This window comes from Nerophis ophidion, linkage group LG11 (assembly GCF_033978795.1).
Source record: "Nerophis ophidion isolate RoL-2023_Sa linkage group LG11, RoL_Noph_v1.0, whole genome shotgun sequence".
NCBI classification, from domain to species: domain Eukaryota; kingdom Metazoa; phylum Chordata; class Actinopteri; order Syngnathiformes; family Syngnathidae; genus Nerophis; species Nerophis ophidion.
In genome coordinates, this window is record NC_084621.1 from 49131777 (window position 1) to 49146683 (window position 14907).

The 14907-nt window shown below is 41.1% G+C and overlaps 1 long non-coding RNA gene across 1 annotated transcript in view; it reads left to right on the forward strand.

Annotated features, from left to right (window-relative positions):
* Nucleotides 1–884: 884 nt before the first annotated feature.
* LOC133561442 (uncharacterized) overlaps nucleotides 885–14907 on the forward strand; it is a 124055-nt gene continuing 110032 nt past the window's right edge. The window contains exon 1 of the long non-coding RNA XR_009808697.1: nucleotides 885–1075. This is a non-coding gene — a long non-coding RNA (uncharacterized LOC133561442). The remainder of the gene's footprint in view (nucleotides 1076–14907) is intronic.

A 14907-nucleotide genomic window follows, 5' to 3' on the forward strand; every position in this document is an offset into this window, starting at 1 on the left:
TCAAGTTATTGACAATATGTTTTACAATGCAGCAAACAATTATTATTCTAATACTTTTAAATTGAGTGTTAGACATAACTTTTGAAGTTTTATGTAAAGGTTAAAAAAATGAATTTGTATTCCATGACTCAAACATAAACTTAAATATACACATTGTTAGTTCCAACATTGAGTCATGTAAATGTAACATTGTCATGCACAGCAGTCCATCAATGCAGAACTAAACACTCTATAATGTGACATCAAAATCTTAATGGATGACTGGGCTTAGTCACACCGTGTTAATGCCGCAGCATTTCAACACTGGTGCGGACATCACATCTGCTCCATGCAAAATGAAATGTGATTTAATACCCCTTTACCATATCTGATGCATTACACATACATTGCATGCACGGGTGCACACAGTCATTTAAATAAATCCATGTGCACACAATAATGCTTGATGGTATATTATAGAGAGGATATCATTATATACTGAGTTTATAGCATTATGGAAACAATATCAAAGACAATTCTTAAGATAACACTTACATTCATACACTCAGAGAAAGAAAGAGATACTTAGTTCCAACTTCATAGGGTGAATTTAAATGAAACCACAAATACAAAACCATGACACAACATGCAGTTGTAGACATATAGCAGTGGTGGGTGCCCTGTGTGTTGTGCAGAAGTAACACACACAGAAACACACACACACACACACACACCACACACACACGCACACACACACACACACACACACACACACACACACACACACACACACACACACACACACACACTCACTCGCTCGCTCACACACACTCACACACTGTCAAGTCAAAGACAGAGCAGAAAAAAACACCACTCATTTGCAGAGCACACTCTAGGCCTGAAGGGGCAACAGTGAGAGCTGAGCGCTGAACATCTCTACCTGCTTCCACCAGATTGGCTTGATTAAGTTCACCTGTTCACCTGCTCAGAGCACATGCTCAAAACGTTTGAGCTTCAGTCAGTCACCCCTTTTTTTTTTGACATGCTGCTAAGAGGAAGGAAGGCAGCTCTTGTGTGGACTCAGAAGACGTAACTGGTGAGAAAACCAAAGGAAAGAAGTGCTCGTTGCTTGTTTGGACTGAGTGGAATGTTTAAAGAAAATAATTTCACCGGGTAAAATGTTTAAAGGAGATAATTTCACTTATGTTGCCAAAAATTGTTTAAATTGACTGAAAGTAAATTTAAAAAGGTATCAGTGATTTAAGTTTATTTTTGGATTGTTTAAATTTAATTTCATTCATATTAGTGTAGCCGAGTGTCCTGGGTTCGCATAATTTGGGTACTGATAAAATAAAATAATAAAAGGGAGTCATGAGAGCAGGTCCGGTTTCCACCACTTTATTGTTCCCTTCTTTACACCTATCTCCATATACATATATCACCTTCTTCAACAACCCACCTTTATATAGACCTCTTACGTCACAGCCTTACGGCAATACTGGAGGGACACCCTGAACTGTTTGTTGCATTAGTTTATTGTTAATCGTAGTCCCTATCAGTGAAATTAATTTTGGTTGGATTGATTTGAAAGTAAAGCAAAGCATGTATTTTGATGTATGTTTATGAAACTGTTCTTTTTTCTTTTTGATTGTTTATCAACCTATTCTACAATTCAGTTAATCAACTATCCACTAATCAACTATTATACTATTCTACTATTTAATTATCGACCTTTTAACTATTCATTCATTTCATCCATTCATTTACACCGATAACCCAGTTTATTTGATTGCTTCAAATCAAACCTCAATAAATCACAAGGAAGGATGATTGAGTTGTCCCTTTGTGTCCTTCTTGAGTCCCACTGGCCCTTTCAAGTTTGGGCATAGCTGTGAAAAAACCTGAAGAACTTGACACACGCACACTATCGAAGAGTGAGCAGTGCCTGTCAAAATGTGCTTATTCCCTCGTTATCAATTACCCAAATCAATTTGAGCAATTATGGCAACTGAAAAACTGTACGAGAGAAAATTAGTTACTAATAAAACTGAAGCTATAGTAGTCAAGACACTTGCATGAAATAAAATCTGTCTGGAGGAAACAATATCTGAGATTTTGTGGAAGGAAGGAAAAAAGCAACTGATGGACAGATATTAGGTTTGGCAGCTTTTAATGGGCCAACAGAAACTTATACTGCTTGGTTGACATCTGGTGCCACGTGTGGTGTCAGATCCAGATCGATAATGGTTGGAACAGAGTGTTCTGTTACCCCTTCTCCTCTCTCCTCCTTCCTTCTATTTATGTTGTGTAACGACACTGTCAATTTTTTAAAACTCCTGGCTGATGATTTGCAAATCCTTTTCAACCCATATTCAATTGAATGCACTACAAAGACATGTTTGATGTTTAAACTCATAATTTTTTTTTTTTTGCAAATAATAATTAGAATTTAATGACTGTGTGAATATATATATATATATATATATATATATATATATATATATATATATATATATATATATATATATATATATATATATATATATATATATATATATATATATATATATATATATATATATATATATTCACATTCACATACATCAGCCTCCCCGATAAGGTTTATTCAGGTGTACTAGAGAGGAGGTTACGCTGGATAGTCGAACCTTGGATTCAGGAGGAACAGGGTGGTTTTAGTCCTAGTCGTGGAACTGTGGACCAGCTCTTTACTCTCGGCAGGGTCCTTGAGGTTATATGGGAGTTTGCCCAACCAGTCTACATGTGCTTTGTGGACTTGGAGAAGGCATTCAAACGCTTCCCTCGGGAAGTCCTGTGGGGAGTGCTCAGAGAGTATGGGGTATTGTGGCGGTCCACTCCCTGTATGATCAGTGTCACTCAGAGCTCCGTCCGCATTGCCGGGAGTAAGTCAGACCCGTTTACAGTCAGGGTTGGACTCCGCCAAGGCTGCCATTTGTCACCGGTTCTGTCCATAACTTTTATTGACAGAATTTCTAGGCGCAGCTAAGGCATTGAAGGGACCTGGTTTGGTGGCTGCAGGATTAGGTCTCTGCTTTTTGCAGATGATGTGGTCCTGATGGTTTCATCTGGCCAGGATCTTCAGCTCTCACTGGATCGGTTCGCAGCCGAGGGTGAAGCGACTGGGATGAGAATCAGCACCTCCAAGTCCGAGTCCATAGTTCTCGCCCGGAAAAGGGTGGAGTGTCATCTCCGGGTTTGGGGAGGAGACCCTGCCCCAAGTGAAGGTGTTAAAGTACCTAGGAGTCTTGTTCACAAGTGAGGAAAGAGTGGATTGTGAGATTGACAGGCGGATCGGTGCGGCGTCTTGAGTATCCATCCGTTGTGGTAAAGAAGGAGCTGAGCTGGAAGGCAAAGCTCTCAATTTACCGGTCGATCTACATTCCCATCCTCACCTATGGTCATGAGCTTCGGGTTATGACCGAAAGGACAAGATCACGGGTATGAAATGAGTTTACTCCGCCTGGTGGCGGGGTTCTCCCTTAGAGATAGGGTGAGAAGCTCTGTCATCAGGGAGGAGCTCAAAGTAAAGCCACTGCTCCTCCACATCGAGAGGAACTAGATGAGGTGGTATGGGCATCTGGTCAGGATGCTACCCGGACTTAACCCTGGGGAGGTGTTTAGGGCACGTCCAACCAGTAGAAGGCCACGGGGAAGACCCAGGACACGTTGGGAAGACTGTCTCCCGGCTGGCCTGGGATCCCCTCGGGATACCCCGGGAAGAGCTGGACAATGTGGCTTGGGAGAGGAAAGTCTGGGTTTCCCTGCTTAGGCTGCTGCCTTAGCGACCCAACCTCGGATAAGCGGAAGAATATAGATGGATGGATGTACATACATATACATATGTACATACGTACATACATACACATACTGTAAATGTATACATGCATACATATATATATACATACATACATACATACAATGTATGCAGTTGTAAAGTTAGTGTAGCAATACAGGTATTAAATATGTGTAATGTAAATAATTAAGCATCTAAATAAATTTGTTAACAAAATCACTACACTAACTTCGGTTGTTTTATTATTATTCCAACTTGGTGAAAGCAATGCTGTAAGTGTGCCTTATAATTTCATCGCACATTGAAGAGCAACATTTACCAAACATGTAAGAATACAGTAAACCTGTGATGAAGCCATATTTTCCTGGGCAATCGCCAATACACTGTTGTATGGAAACAGGCTGAACTTTGAGCATTCAAAGACAGCACCAGCATTTTGTAACAAGGATGAGGCAAAAGAAAAAAGGTGAACATATTTTATGGGCTTCACGGTGGAAAAGGGGTTAGTGCATCTGCCTCACAATACGAAGGTCCTGAGCAGTCAGGGTTCAATCCCGGGCTTGGGATCTTTCTGTGTGGAGTTTGCATGTTCTCCCCATGAATGCGTGTGTTCCCTCCAGGTACTCCGGCTTCCTCCCACTTCCAAAGACATGCACCTGGGTATAGGTTGATTGGCAACACTAAATTGGCCCTAGTGTGTGAATGTGAGTGTGAATGTTGTCTATCTGTGTTGGCCCTGCGATGAGGTGGCGACTTCTCCAGGGTGTACACTGCCTTCCGCCCGATTGTAGCTGAGATAGGCACCAGTGCCCCCTGCGACCCTAAAGGGGAATAAGTGGTAGAAAATGGATGGATGGATATAATTTTAATATCTGTAGCAGCATAAGAGAGAATTAACCACACGTTTCAGTTTTGCATGCCATCACACCGTCACTAGTTTTTTAGACCGTTGAAGGCTTAACCCGTAGTAGATTAACTAATAATAATATAATTACAATAACTATGTATAATGATTCATATTACCCACTAATGATTAAAATATATTTCATGTTTACATCCATCCATCCATTTATACCGCTTGTCCCTTTTGGGTTTGCGGAGGGTGCTGAAGCCTGTCTCAGCTGCATTCGGGCGGAAGGTGGTGTACACCGTGGACAAGTCGCTATTCTGAAGTAAAAGGAAAACTTGACGGATTTCCAATTATATTTAAGTCAATAATCTCAGGTTATATGATGATTTAAATTCATTTTATGGTCACTTTATATGCATTTTCTGGCACATTTTTGTAAAAGAACAATATATATATATATGTATGTATGTATGTATGTATGTATGTATGTATGTATGTATGTATGTATGTTGGGGGGTTATTTCGATATGTTTTAGTCTAGCTATGTTAATTCTATCTAAAATTTGCCCTAGTGTGGAAATGTCTGTCTATTTGCGTTGGCCCCGCGATGAGGTGGATACTTGTTCTGGGTGTACCCCACCTTCCACCCGAATGTAGCTGGAATAGGCTCCAGTACCCACTGTGATCCCGAAAGGGAAAAGCGGTAGAAAATGGATGGATGGATGGATGGATGGATGGATTATTCATGCATTTGTTTGTTTCCTTACTTATATATATGTATTTTATTTTTATTCATTCACTTTTCTGTTACAGAGAACAAATAAATTAGATAAAATTATGATATGATAAGGTGTATGATTAAATATTTTCTGCTTTTTCCTACTCTTTTTTTGGACATACTGTGATGAAACAACTGGAAATATGCGATGCATTACATTGTTATTGTATTTTATGCATGTTTGAATTAAACTGAACTGAAATTAATGCATTTTAGAAGAAAACACCTTAAACTGAGGGCTAACTGCCGCATTTGTAGGTGTGATTATAAAGGAAATTTAGGCACAGTTAATTACAGATCATAGGGATTTAATCACCCTTTTCAATAACTTGATAGCATTTGTTAGGTATTCAGTGTTGGTATGCAAAAGTGTGTCACCACCAGAACGATGACAGACCTCTTCGCAGTGTGTCAAATGTACATGCACTTAAATAGATCAAGCAATGAACTCAACCAAAGCAAAACCATTTATTCAAAAGACAGATAAGAATAGGGAGGAAAAGTTACAGGTGGTTCACTAAAATTGCAAGACAGGCTTTTTTGCAGGAAATGCATCCATCATCAATTGCCAATGTATTTTTTTCCTCCAGAGGTCCTTTACTTTTGAGGCCACCACACAAACACCGCCCTTCCCTTCACCAATCTACTAAAGTCTTGTCCCTCTCCGACCACCCACAACATGTGATCTCGCAGCATCCCTGTCCAACGACTTGTTACACTACTTGGCTCTCTTACATCATCTCCCCTCTAAAATACCCCCACTCAGTTTTCTCCATGCACTTTACCCGTCTCCCCTTTTAACCCTGTCCCCTTGTCAGCGAGACCTCCCACACCAGTAGCAGATTGCCACGCTCCCAGCAGCACTCCCTCCTTTACTCTCCAATCCCCTGGTCAGTCTTTCGGTTTCAAACTCCATTTGGCTGAGCCATTGGCCTCCCGTTGTCAAACGATTCCAAAGTGATTTGGACAGTTGAGGACAGCTTGTTGGAAAGCCAGCTGCCATGTATACCACTTATTTATTCATCTTTACATTGATTAATGGATGGAGGGGTCACGGGTCAAGCTTTTATTGTACGAGAAGCTTGACCTGAAAACAAATAAATACGTCTGCTTTGTCCGCCCCTCATTTAGTCTGATATCTGACACTCTAGTTGTGGTTGGGCGGTCAATGGGAGAAAGGCCAACCTTGTTTAGTGGCAGTTGGTTGAACCATTACATCAGACAGCAATTGCGAAGAATTAAGTTTTGCATTTGTTGTTCAGAATTGTTGTCATTGAGCGGTGACCCACTCCAAAAAACACACTCGATGTTATGCAAAAATGCCTATGTTATATTTACTATTTGGTGAGCGAGTTATATTAAATATATTATACAAATGAATATCAAATCACAATGTTATTTCAAGTTATCTAAACAATAAGTAGGTTTTAATCACCTAGTAGTACTTTTAGTTCCAAAAGGTCTGACAAAGACTGAAATGTACAAAAAATTAACACATTTTTCTCAAAATAAATCAATATACACTGGAAACTGGATTCACAAACACCTAATTGTACAGACTTCTCGATTTACAAACCAGACTGTTGAAAAACTACGCTTTGTTGTATGAACCTTGCAATATTCAAATGTCTAATCTATCAGAGCCATTTTGTGCCCGGCAGCACATCCACTGTTGGCTTATTGATCTCTGTGCTGTTAGCTCAGTAGTGGAGGTGTTCGCATCTGAGCGTGGTTTTTACATGTTTTTACAACATGTGTGTAGTTTTGCTCGATCAATGAGTCCAACAAAAACAATAGACAAGCAATGTGTGGTTTGAAACTTTCAGGATGTTTCCACAGCGTTGTCGATACTGCATGTTCTTCCTTCCATTGAATGGGAAAGAAATTGTGCAATTAATTTTTCATACAAAATAACATTAACATATTGAAATAAATGACTTATTTTTGACAAAGTTGCATTAGGATTTATTTGTTTACCTTTTATGTCTGCTGAAACAAATATCATCTTACACAAGCCATTACAACACCAGAAATCGCCAACACCACAGCTGCAATTTGCGTTCTTATTCCCATGGCGCAAGCTAATCATAGCTACCTTTAATTGGAGGACTAAACTCCTCTTGTTTGTGACTCTTGTTGCCGTATGGAGGCCAACTAGCGCTTCTCGCATTTGACCATTGATTGGTCAGCTGCTGCATGCTGTCAGTCATTGTCACGTTGGCAAGAAGGCCGCCCTCCAAAGCCAATTGTGAGATGGCTAAAGGGACAAGCTTAACCCCGCGCATCTGTTTAATTTATTTCCGCCTGGTGCTGGTGTTTGACTATTAAATAGAAATTCAATACCGTATCATTACCATATTTGCTCGACTATAAGTCCCTACTTTTTTCCTCAGCTTTGAACCCTGCGGCGAAATACAAAGGTGCGGCTAATCTCTGGATTTGTATTTGTTAACAGCCTTACTGTTTGCATACAGCAAACTTACATAGTGGTAACAACATCACAGAAACTAAAAATGTGTGTTATTTTGCTATGGTGCCATATTTTGGACATGTTTTCCCATTGCAGGTGCTGCAGCTTGAAAGTCTGCAATACTTCGTTCTGTTGAACCGGAAGTACAAGTGCTGTTTCATCTAGTTATGTTATCGACATATCTGTATATATAATATACTGTACACATATTAAGTATATATTATATATATTTGCAGATATGTTATATTTTACATTGCTATACCTAGTCTATTTATACCTGCATTGTCCTTTCCATCCTTACACTTTCCATCATTGTAACTAAGCTACTGTGTTGAACAATTTCCCTTGTGGATCATAAATGTTTGTCTAAGTCTAAGTTAGTTGCACTTGTATGGTTTTTTCAATCATCACTCCAAGCAACGTTTGTAAGTTTAAAAAAAACAACCTAAGACAATTCAATACTTACTAAACAGTTGTGTTTTCATGCATATTTGTGCATGTAATCAAGGTAGCATCCTTAGCATTAGCTAATATGCTAACCCAGTTACAGGTGAATTGACCAAGTCATCAACGTGGAGTTATTGAATCTGTTTAGCTGATTGGAGCGCTAGCTTCCGCAGCTAGTGGGTCAATGACACTGACTTTTCTGTTTTATTTGATCAGCATTTTGACTGCCGTATTAAAGGCCCCATTTGGAAAACAACTAAAGTATGTAAACAAACATTTACAAAATATTTATGTGAGTTTTCCTTGCCCTTATGTGGGCCTACCGAGGATTTTGTAGTAGTTTGTGTGGTGGTTTGTGCAGCCCTTTGAGACACTAGTGATTTAGGGCTAAATAAGTAAACATTGATTGATTGATTGATATATAAATATAAAGAAAAATATTGTTTTCTTTATAAATCTAGTAGGTGCGGCTTGAATACCGATGTGCTAAATAGTCCGGGAAAAAAAAAAATGGATGTTAAAATGTGTAAAGTACAAAACCTGTTTTTTCAAAAAGTGCGAGGGACATGTCCCCCTCCAAATTACAGCCATGCATCCATCCATTTTCTTTAGATTACATCCTGTTCGGTTTACAAGCAGCTGAAGTTTGGGGATGGCGTGGTTTGGATGGTGAAGCGGCCGTGCCAGCAACTTGAGGCTTCTAGGTTTGATCCCGGCTTACGCCTTCCTATTCACTTCCATTGTGTCCTTGGGCAAAATACTTCCCCATTGCTAAGTGTGTGAATGTGTGAGTGAATTGGTGAATGTGGAAGTAGTGTCAAAGCGCTTTGAGTACCTTGAAGGTAGAAAAGAGCTATACAAGTATAACCCATTTAAATCAACACTGACTCTGAGGCCATGTCTACACTAAGTCCTTTAACCTCTTACACGAATAATTATTTAGCCTAAGCCCCGTTTCAGCCACACTGAACCAGAGTTTAAGGTTCCTCTCCTCGGACAAATGTTTACACGGGTAAATCAGCCGTGTATTTCTTGAGTCTCTGGCACTTAGCTTTGTATGGACTCATTGATCGCTTACAAAGTAAATTCGGAGAGGAAGTGATGCCAGAAAGGCCGCACCACAGGCAGCTACATAATAAAGTCATTTTGTAGCTCGGCGCTAACCACTGGAAATATGAATCCAGACATGCCCGTGTTTCTCCTCCTACATGTACAGACGCTTGTGGAAATCACACATGAATACCTTAAGAGAAAGCGATTGCAGCTATTTGGGATACAACACTTCTCAGACGGCAAGAGAACTTTCGGATGTCAGCTGTGATTCTACTGTACTTAGCGAAAAACTTTGTCGTCGTCTTGAAGGAGAGACGACGAGAATGCGAGCTCCCATGGATGTGATTTTAAAAAAAAAGTGCATGTTCTTTGTATTACTTGGCCGTCGAGGGAAAACTACGGAAAACAGTGAATGCGAAGCAGACTGTACCAGTTATTGTCCGCCATGTATGTCGTGGACTCGACATCTAGGTCCAGAGTATATGAAGTCACCAAAAACAAATGGACAATGACGGTGAAGGCAAAAGGGTGAGGAGTTTCATGACCTAATATCTAAATCCCTAGTTTGATTGATGTAAAATGTTCTTTATCACATTGTTTACGTGTCTGATAAAGATTTGATTAATTTATGATGGCGCAGGTGTGATTCACTACAATAGGCCCCCATCAGCAAACTGGATTCCAGTTAATTGACATACCAAAACACTGGATATTGTTGAGATAAGTAAAATATAAGAACTTGCACACAAAGCAACACTGGAGATTACTATAACGTGTGCATTTTCCTCGCCTGTGTACTCTGTCGCATTGCGCAAGCGGACGGAGGTGGGCGGGTGTCTTAAACGGTGGCATTGTTGTATGTGGACATGGATAAGGTTGGGTGTGATTTACCTTGGATAACCTTATTCGGCTTAGTGTAAACATAGGGACATTAAGGAATTGATGTCACAGCAGCTAAATGACTGTCAGGTATAGGAATGAAATATAACTGCAAGAAGTGTTTCTCAAAAGTTTAGCATTTTTGGTTAATCAATGACCCCTCTCAAGCAAGATATAAGTGTACATGAACAATATTTGAATGATCACAATCTGTGGGATAACAGCACGCTGCAATGTACATTATTTCTAAGCACTTGTATTCCCGTTTACATTGCTCACCCTGTCAACAATGATGCAAAGACTGCACAACCCTTGTGACCCGATGCTCGGCATCTCACTCTGCTGATTGGCAGTAATGTTATTTAATCAAATGTCAAACAGCACAGGTTTATCATACACAAGCCAACCTTTCAATCGCAGCTTCAGGTGAATAGCGTGTGTGTGTGTGTGTGTGTGTGTGTGTGTGTGTGTGTGTGTGTGTGTGTGTGTGTGCGCGCACGCGCGCGTGTGCGTGCGTTTCTGTGTGTGCACTATGAGCAAACAAACATTGGTGAATGTATTACTGAGCAGTCAGTTCTGAGCCAATCTATATCCGTCTATTATGTGTGTATGTGTAGGATAAAAAAAAATGAGAGGGGGCGGAGGAAAGTCGTCTGTTCAATGTCTTGTTTATGTGCTTGTCATTTATTCCCTGTCAGTGGTTGTATATGAAAGGCAAAACTCGCACGTTTAAAAAAACTCCCCTGCCATTTCAGAAATAATTGGCCAGTTCATTGTGCTGAACTGACTCCACGTCCAGCGTATGTTTTATTTTTTATTTCCCACACACAATGAAGCTGCCAAGTGCTCTTTCTGGCTTTCTTTTTTTGCTGACAATATGTCAACACGGAGATGTCAGCAACAACTGCAATAAAATGTTTTCTGTGAATGATTGAGATCTCACTTTCGTCCCATACTCATTCATTACTACTGTACACGAGGGTACAGAAGGCAATCTATCATGAAGGGCTCACAGTGTGAATTGGGTGAAATAGCAAAATTAATATTTGAGTTTTCACCTAAATACAAACCCCGTTTCCATATGCTCATCAAACACTTATATGGAACATCCCACAGGTGTGCAGGCTGATTGGGAACAGGTGGGTGCCATGATTGAGTATAAAAGCAGTTTCCATGAAATGCTAAATAATTCACAAACAAGGATGGGGCGAGGGTCACCAATTTGTAAGCAAATTGTCAAACAGTTTTAGAACATTTCTCAACAAACTATTGTAAGGAATTTAGGGATTTTACCATCTACGGTCTGTAAAGTCATCAAAAGGTTCACATAATCTGCATAAATTACTGCACGTAAGCGATGGAATTACGGACCTCTGATCCCTCAGGCGGTACGGCATCAAAAACCGACAGTGTGTAAACAATATCACCACATGGGCTCAAGAACACTTCAGAAAAACACTGTCAGTAACTACAGTTGGTCGCTACATCTGTAAGTGCAAGTTAAAATTCTACTATGCAAAGCAAAACCCGTTTATCAGCAATACCCAGGAACGCCACAGGCTTTGCTGGGCCCGAGCTCATCTAAGATGGACTGATGCAAAGTGGAAAAGTGTTCTGTGGTCAGACGAGTCCACATTTCAAATTTTATTTGGAAACTGTGGACGTGGTGTCTACCGGAACAAAAAGGAAAATAGCCATCTGGATTGATATAGGCGCAAAGTTCAAAAGCCAGCATCTGTGATGGTAAGGGGGTGCATTAGTGTCCAAGGTATGGGTAACTTACACATCTGTGAAGGCCCCATTAATGCTGAATGGTCCATACAGGTTTTGGAACAACATATGTTGTCATCCAAGCAACGTTATCATGGACGCCCCTGCTTATTTCAGCAAGACAATGCCAAACCACGTGTTACAACAGCCTGGCTTCGTAGTGAAAGAGTGTGGGTACTTTCCTGGCCCGCCTGCAGTCCAGACCTGGGTCCCATCGAAAATGTGTGGTGCAATATGAAGCGTAAAATACGACAGCGGAAACCCCGGACTGTTGAACGACTGAAACTCTAAATACAACTAGAATGGGAAAGACTTCCACTTTCAAAGCTTCAACAATTAGTTTCTGCAGTTCCCAAAAGTTTAAGTGTTGTTAAAAGAAAAGGTGAGGTAACACAGTGGTGAACATGCCCTTTCCCAACTACTTTGTCACGTGTTGCAGCCATGAAATTCTACGTTAATTATTTGCAAAAAAAAAATAAACTTTATGAGTTTGAACATCAAATATCTTGTCTTTGTAGTGCATTCAACTGAATATGGGTTGACAATGATTTGCAAATCATTGTATTCCGTTTATATTTACATCTAACACAATTTCCCAACTCCTATGGAAACGGGTTTTGGAGTTTCATTCACATGTCACTTTCAAACATGTTCTTGATTCGGCAGTAAAAAATCTAAAAATATTATTCGAGCTGCACAATATATCCATTTCCATGCCGCAATGTGGAAGTATTCTTATTAGTCAAATTCACGCTCTTCGTGTTGAATCATGAAAATCTCACAAGCTAAGAACTGCTGCTACTTTGTTGAGACCCGCACCCCAGGCTCACTTCTTTCAGTATCTCTTCTTTAGATTGTGTTAACTGTCATGGATCACAGTACCACCTTTTCTGAATAAATGCTTAAAATAATACTTCGAATGGAACACTTAGACGTAACCATTTTTACACTTTTGTACGATTTGTTCTGACGCTCATGATGAATGTGATGTATCCTCATCCTGTTTATATGAAGGCCTACGATCAGAGAGCACTATATACTGTATACAGTATACTATAGGTACACCTTGGGTGTGCAGAGTATGGAGAATCATATCATGATCCCGTAACTTGTCATTTTGTACAACCCTGCGAAAAGAAAATCTAATCATTTAAAAAAGACGAGTACAAGATATACCTGTACCTTGGTTTCTGTTAGTAAACTGCTCCAAAAAGACTGAAAAAGAAACTGAATTGAATTAGAACCAAATGAATGTTTACCATAACAAATGAAAAAATAATTAAATGTATGCATTCTACACCAAACATGTTAACTTAGACATTTAAAAAAAAAATAATTACAGTTTTACATTGAGAAAAACACTGACAAATAAAATGAATGTATCAACATTTGACTTTCAGGTGACAGAAACTGCCATTTTTTGTAGTTCCAGTAATTGTTTGCACTACCTCGGCCATATGTTTGTTATGGTTATCCAATGGTTATCATGTTCAACTAAAACTTTCCAACGTTCCAATGGCCATTTCTTTTGCAGGTGTTCGATACACTGGTATTTATTCAACAATACCCCAAAATCAAACCGGATGTAATACGCCTTCATTTTTAGAGAGAGAGAGACCACCTTCTTCAATAAATTCCTAACTTCAATAAAGTTTCTCACCTTCTTTATCAAAGGGCTGCTTCCTGCATGTGTACATGTTTAATAATGGCTTGTTTCCATAACCATCCATCCATCCATCATCTTCCGCTTATCCGAGGTCGGGTCGCGGGGGCAATAGCCTAAGCAGGGAAACCCAGACTTCCCTCTCCCCAGCCACTTCGTCTAGCTCTTCCCGGGGGATCCCGAGGCGTTCCCAGGCCAGCCGGGAGACATAGTCTTCCCAACGTGTCCTGGGTCTTCCCCGTGGCCTCCTACCGGTTGGACGTGCCCTAAACACCTCCCTAGGGAGGCGTTCGGGTGGCATCCTGACCAGATGCCCGAACCACCTCATCTGGCTCCTCTCGATGTGGAGGAGCAGCGGCTTTACTTTGAGTCCCTCCCGGATGGCAGAGTTTCTCACCCTATCTCTAAGGGAGAGCCCCGCCACACGGCGGAGGAAACTCATTTCGGCCGCTTGTACCCGTGATCTTATCCTTTCGGTCATGACCCAAAGCTCATGACCATAGGTGAGGATGGGAACGTAGATCGACCGGTAAATTGAGAGCTTTGCCTTCCGGCTCAGCTCCTTCTTCACCACAACGGATCGGTACAACGTCCGCATTACTGAAGACGCCGCACCGTCCCAGGCCAGCCGGGAGACATAGTCTTCCCAACGTGTCCTGGGTCTTCCCCGTGGCCTCCTACCGGTTGGACGTGCCCTAAACACCTCCCTAGGGAGGCGTTCGGGTGGCATCCTGACCAGATGCCCGAACCACCTCATCTGGCTCCTCTCTATGTGGAGGAGCAGCGGCTTTACTTTGAGTCCCTCCCGGATGGCAGAGCTTCTCACCCTATCTCTAAGGGAGAGCCCCGCCACACGGCGGAGGAAACTCATTTCGGCCGCTTGTACCCGTGATCTTATCCTTTTGGTCATGACCCAAAGCTCATGACCATAGGTGAGGATGGGAACGTAGATCAACCGGTAAATTGAGAGCTTTGCCTTCCGGCTCAGCTCCTTCTTCACCACAACGGATCGGTACAACGTCCGCATTACTGAAGACGCCGCACCGTCCCAGGCCAGCCGGGAGACATAGTCTTCCCAACGTGTCCTGGGTCTTCCCCGTGGCCTCCTACCGGTTGGACGTGCCCTAAACACCTCCCTAGGGAGGCGTTCGGGTGGCATCCTGACCAGATGCCCGAACCACCTCAT